At 45.1% G+C, this 18,392-nt stretch overlaps 1 long non-coding RNA gene across 1 annotated transcript in view; it reads left to right on the top strand.

Annotated features, from left to right (window-relative positions):
- Positions 1-1,583: 1,583 nt before the first annotated feature.
- LOC139274791 (uncharacterized) overlaps positions 1,584-18,392 on the top strand; it is a 47,045-nt gene continuing 30,236 nt past the window's right edge. The window contains exon 1 of the long non-coding RNA XR_011595606.1: positions 1,584-1,667. This is a non-coding gene — a long non-coding RNA (uncharacterized lncRNA). The remainder of the gene's footprint in view (positions 1,668-18,392) is intronic.

Here is an 18,392-nt window from a genome sequence, read left to right as displayed (position 1 = left end):
CTAACAAAGTGGAGGTGCTGCTACGTGAGGTGATTGCAAGAAGAGTGGCATGCGAGCCATCCCATGACACCATCCATTTATGTGAGTATTGCAGCATACCTGGAAAAAACAGAAGTAGATTTGAGACTGTTACTGTCATTGGTTTTGCCAGCTCAATTTTCACATGTTAGCTCGAGGTGTCTTTGCTGCAGATGACATGGTATCTGACTCTCTGCTGACTTGCAGCTTGTGAAGCCAATTCCTCCTGGTTCTTGCCATGTTTATGTGCAATGCCCTGCAGATAATATTTGGTGGTACCATGGTGGGTGAAGCTAATCAGTCTCTGTTGAACATTGATCACTCTGACATGCCTTCATTCGTCCAATGTCACTTATAGTATGAAATACAGTGATGGGAGTGCTTCTGAAGAACTATCCAGCCTTAGGCCTTCATATTGTACAATTGTGCCATCAAGTCTGCTGTCATGGTTTTACTTGGGAATTGGAGCCTCCACTATCACTAATACTCAAAGGAAGCAAGATTTATATGCATTGATGGTACAAATGTGTGGCTGCAGAACAGCTCTGGTGCATCTTCACCTGCCTGACATCCCTTCATTGGACCTTTTCTTCTTTTCCCAAAAAGTACAAGTATAGGGAAAACCTGTGACACTACTGCTATCATTGGCAAAAAGTAGCTGTGCCACAACAATTGCATTAATGTATCCTGATCACATAAATCAGAACAACAGAAAAACATGCAGTAAGATAAAAAGTTAAAAATTCTCTGAAAATGCACACAGCAAATTTCAGGCAAGGTTCTTAGGCCCCAAGTTTGCCCATCACTGGGCGCCGTTTTTTCAGCGTATAGTGAATTTTTTGGCACCTAAGCCCAGTTCAAAAATTCCCCAGTCTTGGGGTGCCGGCGTCTACTACCAGCGGCAGAATGTTTGGCGCCATACATTCTGGCGCTGGTGTACGTGTAAAACAAGATTGCACGCCATTTCTGTACATAGACAAACTTTCCCCACCAACAACATTCTTTCAACCGGCGCATAGACTCTTGAAGCACCGTAGGAAAAACCCTTACCTGCAGTTAGAGAAATCTGTGCTGGCCCACTCCTGTCGCCGGCCGAAGGGACTCCCTGTCTCTCATAAATAAACTTTAAGATAATTTAAAAAGCGAATATTAACCATATGCAGGTATAAAAATAAAAATAAATATAAACTTACCAAAACTGATGCTCTTGCAATAATAAATCAATGCGTAGCAAAAAAAGGAAAAATCTTTACTTTTTTCCAGCAATGTTCTCACTGCCCAAAATCGTCCAAAAATGCAGGGAAACCTTTTAAAATCTCCAAGTTTGAAAAAGCAGCTGACAAATTGGAGTCTTCTTCGTTTGCCATCCAGTACAGCCTTCTCCCGATTCTCCTCGACGTCGACTGCAGCTGCTGTTAGCCCCTGGCTGAAGGTCCTCCAGCTACGCGGCCCACTGCTAGCCCCCGGCCGAAGGTCTGCAGACAGAATTTTTTTTTTAGCGCATGCACTGTGCGGTTCCGGCGCACACTAGAAGCCCCGCCCTGCGAGATCAGCTCGAGTAGCACCGGCACCAGAAGGTGCACATGGTGGGAGAAAACTTAGGATTTTTATTTTCAGCGCTGAGGGGCTAAAAAAAATCGGGCTTCCAGGTAAGTGAGCACAATTATTTTTATTCGGGAAACTTGGGGCCTTAAAGTCTATTTCCATTTAATTCTGTGCTTAGCATTCGCGGGCACCCATTTTCAATGGAATGGAACATGAATCTACGCTATTTGGATGGGAACGCGAGAAAATCACATTTTCATCGAAATAATGTCATAAGGACTTAACTTCCGAGTGGGACTTTCCTGCTGCCTTGTAATCTGGAACCAGAAAAGTGCATGATGCATAAAATGGAGATCCAGCATTACGGTTCTTTGCTTCATTTTCCAATCAATGACACCTACTTTACGACCAAAAAGCATTAGTTACCCCTTGGTAAGTCTACCCTGTTAAGCCGAATTACAGAAGATGCAATCCTGTGGTTTGCTGATTTCAACTGCAAAATGAACATACTGTGTAATTTATTATGAACCATTCAGGTATGTTTTCACCATCCAGATCATGGAGCATCTAAACCCTGCCCTTTTCTGTGCTTTTCATTAATTTTGGCTGTGTCTCCACTTCCGTGTCCGATTTTCTGGTTAAATTGGTTTTAATGTTTTTCTGTCCTGAACTGCAGTAGATCTCTTAACTTGTCCTCTGTGAATGCAAATCTATCACATTTCACTCTGGAGCACAACAAGCAGAGATTAATTGTGGTTAAATGTTGTTCTGAGCAAAATTCCCAATGGTCAGATTACATCGCAAATAGTAGCAGTATGAAATAAAAGAAACAGCCTCAGTGCAGCATAAACAAATTCCAAGTTGGCTTATCAACAAAACATTTAAAGATCACATAGATGAACTTCAACAATTGTACATCCCTGTCTGGAGTAAAAATAAAATGGGGAAGGTGGCTCAACCATGGCTAACAAGGGAAATTAAGGATAGTGTTAAATCCAAGGAAGAGGCATATAAATTGGCCAAAAAAAGCAGCAAATCTGAGGACTGGGAGAAATTTAGAATTCAGCAGAGGAGGACAAAGGGTTTAATTAGGAAGGGGAAAATAGAGTATGAGAGGAAGCTTGCTGGGAACATAAAAATTGACTGCAAAAGCTTCTATAGATACGTGAAGAGAAAAAGATTAGTGAAGACAAACATAGGTCCCTTGTAGTAAGATTCAGATAAATTTATAATGGGGAACAAAGAAATGGCAGACTAGTTGAACAAATACTATGGTTCTGTCTTCATGAAGGAAGACACAAATAACCTACCGGAAATACAAGGGGACCAAGAGTCTAGTGAGAAGGAGGAACTGAAGGAAATCCTTATTAGTCAGAAAATTGTGTTAGGGAAATTGATGGGATTGAAGGCCAATAAATCCCCATGGCCTGATAGTCTGCATCCCAGAGTACTTAAGGAAGTGGCCCTAGAAATAGTGGATGCATTGGTGATCATTTTCCAACAGTCTATCGACTCTGGAGCAGTTCCTATGGACTGGAGGGTAGCTAATGTAACACCACTTTTTAAAAAGGAGGGAGAGAGAAAACGGGTAATTATAGACTGGTTAGCCTGACATCTATAGTGGGGAACATGTTGGAATCAATTATTAAAGATGAAATAGCAGCACATTTGGAAAGCAGTGACAGGATCGGTCCAAGTCAGCATGGATTTATGAAGGGGAAATCATGTTTGACAAATCTTCTAGAATTTTTTGAGGATGTAACAAGTAGAGTGGACAAGGGAAAAACAGTGGATGTGGTGTATTTGGACTTTCATAAGGCTTTTGACATGGTTCCACACAAGAGATTGGTGTGCAAAATTTAATCACATGGTATTGGGGGTAATGTACTGACGTGGATAGAGAACTGGTTGGCAGACAGCGAACAGAGAGTCGAGATAAACGGGTCCTTTTCAGAATGGCAGGCAGTGACTAGTGGGGTGCCACAGGGCTCAGTGCTGGGACCCCAGATATTTACTATATACATTAATGATTTTGATGAAGGAATTGAGTGTAATACCTTCAAGTTTGCAGATGGCACTAATCTGGGTGGTGGTGTGAGCTGTGAGTAGGACGCAGGGTGACTTCGACAGGTGAGGTAAGTGGGCAAATGCATGGCAGATGCAGTATAACATGGATAAATGTGAGGTTATCTACTTTGGTGGCAAAAACTCGAAGGCAGAATATTATCTGAATGGCGACAGATTAGGAAAAGGGGAGGTGCAATGAGACCTGGGTCTCATGGTACATCAGTCACTGAAAGTTGGCATGCAGTTACAGCAGGCGGTGAAGAAGTCAAATGCTATTTTGGCCTTCATAGCTAGGGGATTTGAGTATAGGAGCAGAGAGGTCTTACTGCAGTTGTACAGGACCTTGGTGAGGCCTCACCTGGAATATTATGTTCAGTTTTGGTCTCCTAATCTGAGGAAGGACATTCTTGCTATTGAGGGAGTGAAGCGAAGATTCATCAGACTGATTCCCGGGATGGTAGGACTGACATATGAGGAGAGACTGGATCGACTGGGCCTGTATTCACTGGAGTTTAGAAGGATGAGAGGGGATCTCATAGAAACATATAAAATTCTGATGGGACTGGACAGGTTAGATGCAGGAAGAATGTTCCCGATGTTGAGGAAGTCCAGAACCAGGGGACACAGTCTAAGGATAAGTGGTAAGCTATTTAGGACTGAGATGAGGAGAAACTTCTTCACTCAGAGAGTTGTTAACCTGTGGAATTCTCTACCACAGAGAGTTGTTGATGCCAGTTCATTGGATATATTCAAGAGGGAGTTAGATATGGCCCTTACGGCTAAAGGGATCAAGGGATATGGAGAGAAAGCAAGAAAGGGGTACTGAGGTGAATGATCAGCCATGATCTTATTGAATGGTCATGCAGGCTTGAAGGGCCGAATGGCCTACTCCTGCACCTATTTTCTCTTTTTCTATGTTTCTCTGTTGTTGAATATCAGATCAATGGGATGCTGAAGTGAAGCTGAAATCCATTGTGGATGTAACAAATAATTCCAAGATGTTCGTTAAGCAAAGGATGTGGAAGCAAGTCTTAAAATTAAAAGGTTAAAATTAATTTCATGTTATTCTTTATCAAAGAAAATTTGCATGAACGTAACATGACATCTCAAAGATAAGCAAAACCCAATTATCTGACACAAGTTCCATTTGCATCTGCTTTAAAGTCCACCCGTGCACAACAGCCTGTCAAGTTAGTTCATGTTTAATGACCTGTTTTGTATTTTTTCTCGAATGTAGCGAATTAATGTTGCTTTTGATGCTTACCAATTTTTTGTAAAGTTCAAAGAAATTCATTAGCTATCAGGTATGGCTATTGATGGTGCTCTTTACAGGAACAGATCTTAAGCCTTCAACATTAACATCTATCTTGGTACTATATAATCAGGTCATTGAAAGAGACAATTAAAAGTGCAGATTTATGCCCTGTTAGAAGATCTTGTTCGAAGTTTCAAACAGTTCAATGACACGTTTAACTGTAGAAAGACAAAGGGGATATAGAGAAGTAACTGAGGAAGCTGAAGACATTGATATCGCAAACGATGGTAATTTGTCAACTTTATTGATTCCTTCTGTTTAACAGATAAATGTGCTGGACTCTGTTATCATTAACTGCTGCTTTTAAATTGCTTTCACTGATAACACATGAACTCATTTGTCTTAACCTAGACCCTTCTATACAAAAAAGTTCAAAGCCTGAAATCTATCATGCACCAATGTGCAACTGTACACCTGATTGAGTTAAGAGAGCTGAAGACACAAGCTAATTCAACTTCCACACAAACAATGCTTCTAAATCTTGGCCCACATTATATCGTAGAAACCATTCTACGGCTCTTAAGCTTTTTTTTAAGATAAACAGAGTATTGACTTTTTAAATTTTCATTTTTCGACAGACATTTTCTGTTAATTGGGACGAACTCCTCCACGGTCGTCATTAATGTAACTGATTAATAAGAAATGTGCCTGTGATTAAGCAGTAATCTGCAATGTTCATTCAGCTTTAGTGCATGACCTAAAAATAGAGGCACTGCTGTAAATTGATCAGTCCAAACTAAATCAGTGGGTCAGAATTTACTGGCAAATATCATCATCATCATAGACAGTCCCTCAAAATCGAGGAAGACTTGCTTCCACTCCAAAAATGAGTTCTCAGGTGAGTTTACTATGCACGCCATTATTAGTGTGTAAATTGTTTTGGTGAGGAAGAGGTACCACGTGCGCTGCAAATCGCCACAAATTGCTAAATGATTTGCGTCGCTCTGCCATTAGCAAGGTTTAAAAACTAGTATTAAAACACTCTACCTAAAAGCAAGCAGCATTCGAAATAAAGTAAATGAGTTGACGACACAAATCATTACAAATGGGTATGATTTGGTGGCCATTACAGAAACGTGTTTGCAGGGTGGCCAAAACTGGGAATTAAACATACAGGGGTATCTGACAATTCGGAAAGATAGACAAGAAGGGAAAGGAGGTGGGGTAGCTTTGTTAATAAAGGATGATATCAGGGCAGTTGTGAGAGACGATATTGGCTCTAATGAACAAAATGTTGAATCATTGTGGGTGGAGATTAGAGATAGTAAAGGGAAAAAGTCACTGGTGGGCGTAGTTTATAGGCCCCCAAATAATAACGTCATGGTGGGGCAGGCAATAATCAAGGGAATAATGGAGGCATGTGAAAAAGGAACGGCGTAATCATGGGGGATTTTAACCTCCATATTGATTGGTCAAATCAAATCGCACGGGGTAGCCTTGAGGAGGAATTCATAGAATGTATACGGGATTGTTTCTTAGAACAGTATGTTACAGAACCTACAAGGGAGCAAGCTATCTTAGATCTGGTCCTGTGTAATGAGACAGGAATAATAAACGATCTCTTAGTAAAAGATCCTCTCGGAATGAGTGATCACAATATGGTTGAATTTGTAATACAGATTGAGGGTGAGGAAGTAGTGTCTCAAACGAGCGTACTATGCTTAAACAAAGGGGACTACAGTGGGATGAGGGCAGAGTTGGCTAAAGTAGACTGGAAACACAGACTAAACGGTGGCACAATTGAGGAACAGTCGAGGACTTTTAAGGAGCTCTTTCATAGTGCTCAACAAAAATATATTCCAGTGAAAAAGAAGGGTGGTAAGAGAAGTGATAACCAGCCGTGGATAACCAAGGAAATAAAGGAGAATATCAAATTAAAAACCAATGCGTATAAGGTGGCCAAGGTTAGTGGGAAACTAGAAGATTGGGAAAATTTTAAACGATAGCAAAGAATGACTAAGAAAGCAACAAAGAAAGGAAAAATAGATTATGAAAGTAAACTTGCGCAAAACATAAAAACAGATAGTAAAAGCTTTTACCTATATATAAAACGGAAAAGAGTGACTAAAGTAATTGTTGGTCCATTAGAAGATGAGAAGGAGAATTTAATAATGGGAAATGTGGAAATGGCTGAGACCTTAAACAATTATTTTGCTTCGGTCTTCACAGTGGAAGACACAAAAACCATGCCAAAAATTGCTGGTCACGGGAATGTGGGAAGGGAGGACTTTGAGACAATCACTATCACTCGGGAGGTAGTGCTGGACAGGCTAATGGGACTCAAGGTAGACAAGTCCCCTGGTCCTGATGAAATGCATCCCAGGGTATTAAAAGAGATGGTGGAAGTTATAGCAGATGCATTGGTTATAATCTACCAAAATTCTCTGGACTCTGGGGAGGTACCAGCGGATTGGAAAGCAGCTAATTTAATGCCTCTGTTTAAAAAAGGGGGCAGACAAAAGGCAGGTAACTATAGGCCGGTTAGTTTAACATCTGTAGTGGGGAAAATGCTTGAAACTATCATTAAGGAAGAAATAGCGGGACATCTAGATAGGAATAGTGCAATCAAGCAGACGCAGCATGGATTCATGAATTGGAAATCATGTTTGACTAATTTACTGGAATTCTTTGAGGATATAATGAGCATGGTGGATAGAGGTGTACCGATGGATGTGGTGTATTTAGATTTTCAAAGGGCATTCGATAAGGTGCCACACAAAAGGTTACTGCAGAAGATAAAGGTATGCAGAGTCAGTGGAAATGTATTAGCATGGATAGAGAATTGGCTGGCTCACAGAAAGCAGAGATTCGGGATAAATGGGTCCTTTTCGGGTTGGAAATCGATGGTTAGTGGTGTGCCACAGGGATCGGTGCTGGGACCACAACTGTTTACAATATACATAGATGACCTGGAAGAGGGGACAGAGTGTAGTGTAACAAAATTTGCAGATGACACAAAGATTAGTGGGAAAGCGGGTTGTGTAGTGGACACAGAGAGGCTGCAAAGAGATTTAGATAGGTTAAGCAAATGGGTTAAGGTTTGGCAGATGGAATACAATGTCGGAAAATGTGAGGTCATCCACCTTGGAAAAAAAAACAGTAAAAGGGAATATTATTTGAATGGGGAGAAATTACAACATGCTGCGGTGCAGAGGAACCTGGGGGTCCTTGTGCATGAATTCCAAAAAGTTAGTTTGAAAGTTTGACCCAAAACACCCTGCTCCTGTCTTTGGCCACAATAGTGCCGGGAAGCCACTTGGGACCTTGTCCATAATTCAATACAAATACAGGATCATTGATTTCAATTTCGTGTGACACATTAGCGCTATCATTATATGTACTTTGTTGAAGCCACTTGCTCTCTACCTGTTCATGTCGATCAGGGTGAACTAACGAGAGTCTTGTATTAAGTGCCCTTTTCATGAGCAGGTCAGCAGGTGAAATCTCAGTGAGCAAGTGGGGTCTCATGCGGTAGCGAAGCAGGACTCGGGATAGGCGAGTCTGCAGTGAGCCTTCAGTTACCCTCTTCATGCCCTGCTTGATAGTTTACACTGCTCTCTCTGCCTGACCATTGGATGCTGGTTTCAACAGGGCAGAAGTAACATGTTTGATCCCATTACATGTCATAAACTCTTTGAACTCGGCACTGGTAAAACATGGCCTGTTGTCGCTCACAAGGACATCAGGTAGTCCATGTGTGGCAAACATGGCCCGCAGGCTTTCAGTGGTGGCAGCGGACGTGCTTGCTGACATTATCTCACATTCAATCCATTTGGAGCACGCATCTACAACCACAAGCAACATTTTACCCCAAAATAGGCCTGCATAGTCGACATGGACCCTGGACCACGGTTTGGCGCCTCCCTGGGTGCATTGCTTAACTGCGAGCATGTGTTACATCTGTGCATGTAGGGCTCGAAGTCTGCATCGATACCGGGCCACCACATGTGGGATCTGGCTATCGTTTTCATCATTACGATGCCTGGGTGGGTACTGTGGAGGTCACTGATAAAAGTATCTCTGCCCTTCTTGGGGACCACTACCCGATTGCCCCACAGAAGGCATCTGCCTATATAGACATTTCATCTTTGTGCTGCTGGTACGGTTTTATCTCTTCCTGCATTTCCACAGGGACACTGGACCAGCTCCCCTGAAGCACACAATTTTTTTACTAGGGACAGTAAGGGGTCCCGGATCATCCAGGTTCTAATCTGTCAGGCTGTGACGGGTGATTGCTCATTCTCAAATGCTTCCATAACCATGACTAAATCTGCAGGCTGCGCCATTTCCACCCCCGTGGTGGGCACTGGCAGCTACTGAGAGCATCAGTGTAGTTTTCTGTGCCTGGCCTGTGGCGGATGGCGTAGTTGTATGCGGACAACGTGAGCACCTATCTCTGGATGCAGGCCGATGCATTCGTATTTATCCCCTTACTGTCAGAAAACAGTGAAATTAGTGGCTTATGGTCTGTTTCCAATTCAAATTTTAGCCCAAACAGATATTGATGCATTTTCTTTACCCCATTGGCACATGCTCGTTGTCATTTATGGAACCTCTATGTTACACCACTGAAAGACTGTATATCCTTAAGCAATGCACACCTTGACCACAGGGGGTGAACTTGTGCGAGACACTCCTTACCTGGTCATCCAGGTATATAAAGGGAGGTCCCACGCAGAGTTATCACTGCTTGGTCCTGTGAATAAAGGTTCAGGTCATAGAGTGACTTGTCCATAGAATGTGCCTCGTGTGGGTTTTGTGCCATTGAGTAAGGACTTTACATTAACGCTTCGTTTTCAATCATGCTGGAGGCGCTCTCAGCCTTTGACAGACTCCTGGATGCATAAGCAACTGGTTGCAATTTCCCAGATTCATTCGCTTGATGCAATACACACACGACACCATATGACAACGCATCACATGCTAGTACCAAACGCTTACATGGATCATACAACACAAGCAATTTGTTTGAGCACAGCAATTTTCTAGATTTTACAAAGGCTTTTACCCCATACCCATTCATCTCCTTTGCGCAGTAAGGCGTGCAGTGATTCTAACAGTGTGCCGAGACCTGGTAAGAAGTTACCAAAGTAGTTCAGGAGTCCTAGAAACGACTCCGTCACGTTCTGTGGCCTCATGAGGTACAAAGCGGGTTCACTGGATTGATTCCTGGGAAGAAAGGGTTTTCCTATGAGGAGCGATTGAATAAATTGGGCCTATACTCACTAAAGTTTAGAAGAATGACAGGTAAATTCATTGAAACATATAGGCCTAGAAATTCCAGTACGGCAGAAAACTGCTGGTACCACCATAACGACTGCCTGAATTCATAGCGCAGACTGCACCGGTTGCAATTTATGCACCTGTGAGGATGCTGACAGGTCTGTAGAGCTGATGAAGCACCACTCATCTCCTCTACCTGGGAGTCTACTTTAGCCCTGCCGAGGAAGCCTGGCCAGCCAACTGGCAAGAGCTGGAGGCCAAAGTCACTGCTCGACTAGGGCGCTGGACAGGACTGCTCTGAGTGCTGTCCTACAGGGGTTGAGCGCTGGTCATAAATCAGATGATGGCAGCTATTCTTCTTCTTCTTCTTCTTCTTAAGCAGTCCCTCGGAGTCGAGGATAACTTGCTTCCACACTAAAAATTAGTTCTCAGGTGACTGATCAGTCCACTGCGGGACCTACAGTTTCTGTCACAGGTGGGGCAGACGGTGGTTGAAGGGCTGTTGGTTGAAGGGATGGGTGGGTGGGGTGCTTGCGTTGTTGTGCGCTCCTTCTGCTGTTTGCGTTGGCCTCCGCTTGCTCCCGGTGAAGAGACTCAAGGTGTTCGGCACCTTCCTGAATGCTTCTCCTCCACTTTGAGCGGGTTTGGGTCAGCGGTTCTCAGGTGTCGGTGGGGTTGTTACACTTTTTCAAGGAGGCTTGTGGGTGTCCTTGAAGTGTTTCCTCTGCCCACCTGGGGCTCGCTTGCCGTGTCGGAGCTCCGAATAGAGCGTTTGTTTTGGGAGTCTGTATCGGGCATGCGGACGATGTGGCCCATCTATTCGAGCTGATCGAGTGTGGTCAATGCTTCGATGCTTGTGTTGTTCGCTTGAGCGAGAATACCGAAGTTGGCGCACCTATCTTGCCAGTGGATTTGCAGGATCTTGCGGAGGCAGCGTGATGGTACTTCTCCAGTGCTTTGAGGTGTCTGCTGTACATATTCCTTGTCTCTGAAGCATATAGGAGGGCAGCTATCAATACTGCTCTGTAGATCATGAGCTTGGTGCCAGATTTGAGGACCTGATCTTCAAACACTCTTTTCCTCAGGTGACCAAAGGCTGCACTGGCACATTGAAGGCCGTGTTGGACTTTGTCATTGACATCTGCCCTTGTTGACAGTAGACTCCCGAGGTATGGAAAATAGTCCACGTTGTCCAAGGCCTCGTCGTGGAATTTGATAATCGGTGGGCAGTACTGTGCAGCGGGGACAGGTTGGTAGAGGACCACTGTCTTACAGATGTTTCGTGTAAGCTCTCGTACGCTTCTGTAAGGTGTTGACGATGATTTGGAGTTTGGCATCCGAGTGTGCGTAGACGCAAGTGTCGTCTGCATACTATAATTCAATGACAGAGGATGGGACGACCTTAAATCTGGACTGGAGACGATGGAGGTTGAACAGTTTCCCATGTGTTCTATAGATTAGCTCCACTTGAGCGGGGAGCTTACTGAGGGTGAGATGGAGTACTGCCACAAAAGAAGATTGAGAAGAGCATTGGTGCGATGACACAGCCTTGCTTGACGCCGATCGTATGTAAATTGGGTTTGTGGTGGATCCATTGGTCAGGATCATGGCTTGCATGTCATTGTGAAGCAGGCGGAGGATGGTGACAACTTTGTGAGGGCAGCCAAACTTGAGGAGGACACTCCATAACCCTTCACGGTTGACACTGTCGAAGGCCTTTGTGATGACAAAGAAGGCCATGTACAGAGGTTTGTGTTATTCCCTGCATTTCTCTTGAATTTGACACGCATTGAAGATCATGTCAATTGTGCCCCTTAGTGGGTAGAATACGCATTGCGACTCTGCGAGGAGCTCTTCAGCCACTGGGAGAAGGCGATTGAGAAGGATTCTTGCGATGACTTTCTCTGTGGCAGACAGCAGGGAAACTCCTCTGTAATTATCACAATCAGGCTTGTCCCCTTTCTTGAAGATGGTCATGATTATGGCATCTCTGAGATCCCCTGGCATGCTCTCCTCCTTCCAAATAAGAGAAATTAGTTCATGTATTCGCACCAATAGTGCTTCTGTGCCTTGTTTTAGTGCTTCGGCGGGGATTCCATCTGCTCCTGAGGCCTTGTTGTTCTTCAGTTGTTGGATAGCCTTTTCATGCCGGGCTGGGGTTGTGCTGAGGTGGTGGCGGGTTGCATGCTGTGTGATGCAGTCGAGAACACTTGCATCGATGGCAGAGTCTCGGTTAAGGAGATCTTTGAACGAGGGCATGAAGGGATACAATGCACATATTCGGATTAGGTCAGATGTCAAACCTATTTTTGTAGACCAAGGCCGATACTGTATTAATTAAAATCACAGGTTGAACAAGAGTTTGATAAGTTGGAGAAAAAATGAATTTTAGTGAAGACTGAAAGGAGTGACTGGGCCACCCCATTAGTTGTAGTTCCGAAGGCAGAAAAAACAGTACGGCTCTGTGGAGATTATAAAATTACCCTGAATCGAGCATGTAAGGTCCTGTCCCCTCGGTACAGATTCACACGAGGCATGTAGTGAAGTCAAGGTCACTCTGGACCTGCACCTTTATTTCACAGCTCTGGAATGCTGCACTTGCCTGAGACCTGTCCTTATATACCTGTCTCTTGCAAGTGCACCCCTGGTGGTAAGATATGCTGGTGGTTACAGGTCATATCTTATTACAGTCATGTATAGCATGTTAGGATACAGTTATATATAATAATGTAAGATACATGATATCACCCTCCCCCAAGTTCTTATTGTATTTATAGGTTCAGTCTCTCAGGTGGTCTACGCTCTCGCGTGGAGCGTCTGAGTTGTGATTCAGTTGTTTGCCTTGGTGTCTGTTTTTCTTTGGGTGTGGTTGCTGGTATCTCGCCTGGGCTGTCTGTTTCGATTGGTGTGATTGTTGTTGACTCGCCTGGGCTGTCTGTTGGGATTGCCCTTTCCACAGGTTGTCCCCTCTGTCTGTCCACCAGGTGTGGTGTGAGTTCCACATTGTAGTCTGCCTCTGGTTCCGCAGTGTTGTTGGTAAATCTGCTTTTTACTTGGTCTACATGCCTCTGGCAGGTTTTGCCATTGTCCATTTGTACTACCAGTAGCCTGTTTCCTTCCTTGCCCATTACTGTCCCTGCAAGCCATTTGGGACCCCTGCCATAGTTTAGTACAAACACTTTGTCCCCTATCTCATTCCATCTCCCCCTCGAATTTCTGTCATGGTACTCAGTTATCTTACGGCGCTTTGCCTCAACGATTTCGTGCATGTCTGGGAGGATTAATGAGAGCCTTGTTTTTAAAGTCCTTTTCATCAACAGTTGCGCAGAGGGGGATCTCAGTCAGTGAGTGCGGACGAGATCTGTATGCCAGCGACAGGCGACAGGCGACCCTGCAGCGTGGGACCTTGGATTTTAAGCATGCATTGTTTAATGATTTGCACTGCTAATCTCCGCCTGGCCGTTGTAGGCCGGTTTGAACGGTGCCGTCTTGACGTGATTTATGGCGTGGTCAATTATAAAATCTTGGAATTCTGCACTGGTGAAGCACGGACCATTGTCACTGACCAATATGTCAGGGATTCCGTGCGTTGCAAACATGGTTGCGAGGCTCTCCACAGTGGTGGAGGTTGTGCTCGAGTTTAAAATGGTGCATTCGATCCACTTTGAAAATGCATCTATAACTACGAGGAACATTTTGCCCATGAATGGGCCCGCATAGTCTACGTGCATCCACGACCACGGTTTGGTAGGCCAGGGCCAGGGGCTCAGTGGAGTCTCCCTGGGGGCAATGTTGAGTTGGGCACAAATGGTGCACCTTCGGACGCAGAGCTCCAAGTCCACGTCAATACCAGGCCACCAGATGTGGGATCTGGCAATGGCCTTCATGAGAATGATCCCCGGGTACTCGCGGTGGAGCTGCCGGCCAAATGCCTCTCTGCCTTGCAGAGGCATGACTACTCGGCTGCCCCACATCAGGCAGTCTGCTTGAAGTGATAGCTCATGCATGTGCCTGTGAAAGGGTTTTAATTCCTCGGGGCAGGCATCGCGAGCCTCTGCCCAGTCACCGGTTAGGACACATCTTTTTACTCGAGATAACGTGGGGTCGCTGGCTGTCCAGGCTCTGATTTGGCGAGCCGTCATGGACGAACCTGTGGACTCAAAGGCATTAATTGCCATGACTATCTCATAGACCTGTTCGTCAGACCCTTCCGTGGTGGCCAGGGGTAGCCTGCTGAGCGCATCGGCACAGTTGTCTGTGCCTGGTCTGTGCCTTATGGTATAGTCGTAGGGTGCCAGCATGAGTGCCCACCATTGAATTTGCGCTGAGGCGTTGGCGTTTATTGCCTTGCTCTTGGATAGGAGGGATGTGAGGGGCTTGTGGTCAGTTTCTAATGCGAACTTGGCCCTGAAAATGTATTGGTGCATCTTTTTGACACCATACACGCACGCGAGCACTTCCTTCTCTACCATTCCGTACCTGCGCTCCGCCCGCGAAAGTGACCTGGAGGCATAAGCTATGGGTTGTAATTTGCCCGCACTATTGACATGTTGCAAAACGCACCCGACCCCATATGCTGACGCATCGCATATGAGAACGAGCTTTTTACGTGGGTCAAAGAAAGTCAAAACACTGTTGGAACACAGACGGTTGCGTGCCTTATTGAAGGCGCGTTCCTGGGCGTCCCCCCAAAACCAATCACACCCCTTCCTGAGTAGCAATGGAGAGGCTCCAGCAGCGTGCTTAAGGTCTGCATAAATTTCCAAAAGTAATTGAGTAGCCCGAGAAAGGAGCGCACTTCTGAGACATTCCGGGGCCTGGGTGCCAGGCGAATTGCTTCTGTTTTGGACTCTGTTGGGCGGATTCCATCAGTGGCAATCCTTCTGCCCAAAAATTTAACCTCGGGTGCGAGAAACAGGCACTTGGATTCCTTGACTCGTAGGCCTACCCGATCCAACCGCTTTAGTACTTCCTCCAAATTACGGAGATGGGAGTCGGTGTCCCTGCCCGTGATAAGTATGTCGTCTTGAAATACAACCGTCCCCGGGATGGACTTGAGCAGACTCTCCATGTTGCGCTGGAATATGGCAGCTGCCGACCTGATGCCAAATGGGCATCGATTGTACAAGAAAAGGCCTCGATGTGTGTTGATGGTGGTGAGTAGCTTGGATTCCTCGGTCAATTCTTGCGTCATATACGCAGATGTGAGGTCTAATTTTGAGAAAAGTTTCCCTCCATTCAATGTGGCAAATAAGTCCTCCGCTCTGGGAAGCGGGTACTGGTCCTTTTGGGAGACTCTGTTTATGGTAGATTTGTATTCCCCACAGATTCGTAAGGATCCATCAGGCTTCATGACTGGGACGATGGGACTTGCCCAGTCGCTAAATTCCACAGGTGATGTAATGCCTTCCCGCAGAAGCCTGTCTAGTTCGTGTTCAATCTTTTCCCTCATCACATAGGGTACAGCTCTGGCCTTGTGATGGACTGGTCTAGCATCCTGTGTGATGTAGATTTTGACTTTGGCCCTTTTGAAAGTGCCCACACCTGGCTGAAAGAGATGTTCAAATTGCTTTGTAACTGTTGAGCAGGAGGTCCGTTCCTCTAATGACATGGTATGGACATCATCCCATTTCCAGTTTAGTTTTGCCAGCCAGCTGCTCCCCAGCAGTGCTGAGGGGTCTCCGGGGACAATCCATAGGGGAAGTCGGTTCACTGTCCCTTTGTGTGTGACAGAGAGCATGGCGCTGCTGAGGACTGGTATGATTTCTTTGGTATAGGTCCTTAGTTTGGTGTCGATCCTTGTGAGTTTTGGTCTGTCTCTTTTATGCGGCCACAGTTGTTCAAATTGTTGAGCACCCATGAGAGATTGACTCGCTCCCGTATCCAGCTCCATGTTGACAGATATCCCGTTGAGTAGGACCCTCATCATTATAGGAGGCGTCCTGTTGTAGGAGCAGTGGCCATTGATCGTGTTGACCCGCTGTACATCGGTGTCCCGGGTACTGTCCCCAGCATCTTCTGGGTCCGCTTTCCGACCCATCCGATTCATATACCAGCCGAGCTGCCGTTTTTTTGCACATGCGGGCCAAATGTCCTGTACATTCACAATTTCTGCTAACAGTCTGCTGAAATTGACATCCCCTTGACGAGTGCCCACCCCCACACCTCCAGCACAGACCTGTTCCATTGTTCAAAGTGTTCCCAAAGAATGAGCTGCGTCTGGGTGATCTCTCTTGAGCTTCTCTCAGTTTGTAGTTGATTGCTCGCATTGTGGGTTGATGAGGTGTGAACGGCCATTCCTGTGGCCCTTGATGGCTTCTGCCTGCTGTTGAGAGCCTGTTCTCCCGGTTTTGTCTGTGTGTGGTGGTAGCAGCTTGTTTAGTGCTGTGAACTTCTTGTTCCGATATTTCGTTAGTTGTCGTACCTGCAATGTAAATCAACCTCGTTTCTTCTTCCCCTACCAAGAATATCTATTGCCTCTAAGGTCAGGTTCTTGGTCTCTATGAGCTTTTGGAATATGCCTGCATGGCCTATTCCTTCAATGAAAAAGTCTCTCAGCATTTCTCTCCTCAGTTCATCGGAGAACTCACATAAACTAGCCAACCTCCGAAGTTCCGCCACGAAGTCGGGTATGCTCTGGCCCACACAGCATCTGTAGTTGTAGAACCTGTGTCTGGCCATGTGTAGGCTGCTCGCTGGCTTCAGGTGGTCTCTTACCAGTATGCTCAATTCTTCAAACAACTTGCTTGCTGGTTTCTCGGGTGCCAACAGATCCTTCATTAAAGCGTATGTTTTCGATCCACAGCTGGTCAAGAGATGGGCTCTTCTCTTGTCTGCATTGTCGTCGCCTAACCAGTCTTTGGATACAAAGCTTTGCTGGAGCCTTTCTATAAAGTCCTCCCAATTGTCTCCCGCATTGTACTTTTCATCTGATCCGTTGTTCGCCATTCTGTGGATTCTGTAATCCCGTAACTCGTCGCCACTGTAAAGTCCTGTCCCCTCAGTACAGATTCACACGAAGCATGTAGTGAAGTCAAGGTCACTCTGGACCTGCACCTTTATTTCACAGCTCTGGAATGCTGCACTTGCCTGAGACCTGTCCTTATATACCTGTCTCTTGCAAGTGCACCCCTGGTGGTAAGGTATGCTGGTGGTTACAGGTCATATCTTATTACAGTCATGTATAGCATGTTAGGATACAGTTATATACAATAATGTGAGATACATGACAGAGCAGTTGATGATGAACAGTACCCTTTACCGACATCACAGGACCTGTATGCTGCAAAGATGGGAGCCAAAGTCTTCACAAAACTGGATCTCTCCCACGCCTATGCTCAACTCTACGTTGACAAGGATAGTCAGCAGTATCTGACAGTTAACAGACACCAAAGGTTTATATCCATCCACTAAGTTTCCCTCTTGTATCAAGTCATTACTCACCATAAAGGTTGGTCAGGATTATCAAGGAGGCCTTGTGGAAATAAGTTTTACAGACTGGGTCATCGGTGAGCATGAAGCACAGGTTAGCACATTTTCTTTTCAAATACAGAACTGCACCTCATTCTACAACAGTGTACTCACCTGCTGAATTATTGATGATGCGTAAGATGAGGACACGTCTCAGCTTATTGCAAGCAAATATGTCTGATAAGGTAGAGAAGGCACAATTGGTACAGAAACGTCATTATCATTCCGGTATTAAAGAGTGGTACTTTCAGAAGGATGATCAGGTCAGAATTCTTGCATTGGCAAGTCCATGCAAATGGGACATTGGTACAATTATTCGGGTATGTGGCGCCAAGCAGTACCTGGTCAAAATTGGTGAATACATCAGGAAGGTTCATGTGGATCAAATGTTTCTAGCGAGTGATGCACCTTCGGTACCACGAGTAAATGATTATGAGCCTGACTTGGATGATGATCAGTGTGAGTTGCAAGTCTAAATACTTCAGCGAATACAATGGTCACAATGTCCATATCCCCACCAACTCAGATGTAGCTGACTGAAGAGGGTTCTGCGGATATGGGACAATCTCGCAGAGGCTCTGTATCTTCAGAAGGGGGGAGCTGGAGTTTGGGTTCAGTTGAGAAGATCAATGAGAAAACACAAAGCAACTAGACAGGATATTGATAATTGTGAATATCAAGATCTTCGGAAGAAAGCGAACACTAGGACTGATGTAAGTGTTTCAAGGAAACTCAAGAGGACACAGGAAGATAG

This window comes from Pristiophorus japonicus, chromosome 10 (genome assembly GCF_044704955.1).
Source record: "Pristiophorus japonicus isolate sPriJap1 chromosome 10, sPriJap1.hap1, whole genome shotgun sequence".
Taxonomy (NCBI): domain Eukaryota; kingdom Metazoa; phylum Chordata; class Chondrichthyes; family Pristiophoridae; genus Pristiophorus; species Pristiophorus japonicus.
This window is presented reverse-complemented; position numbering and strand designations above follow the sequence as displayed.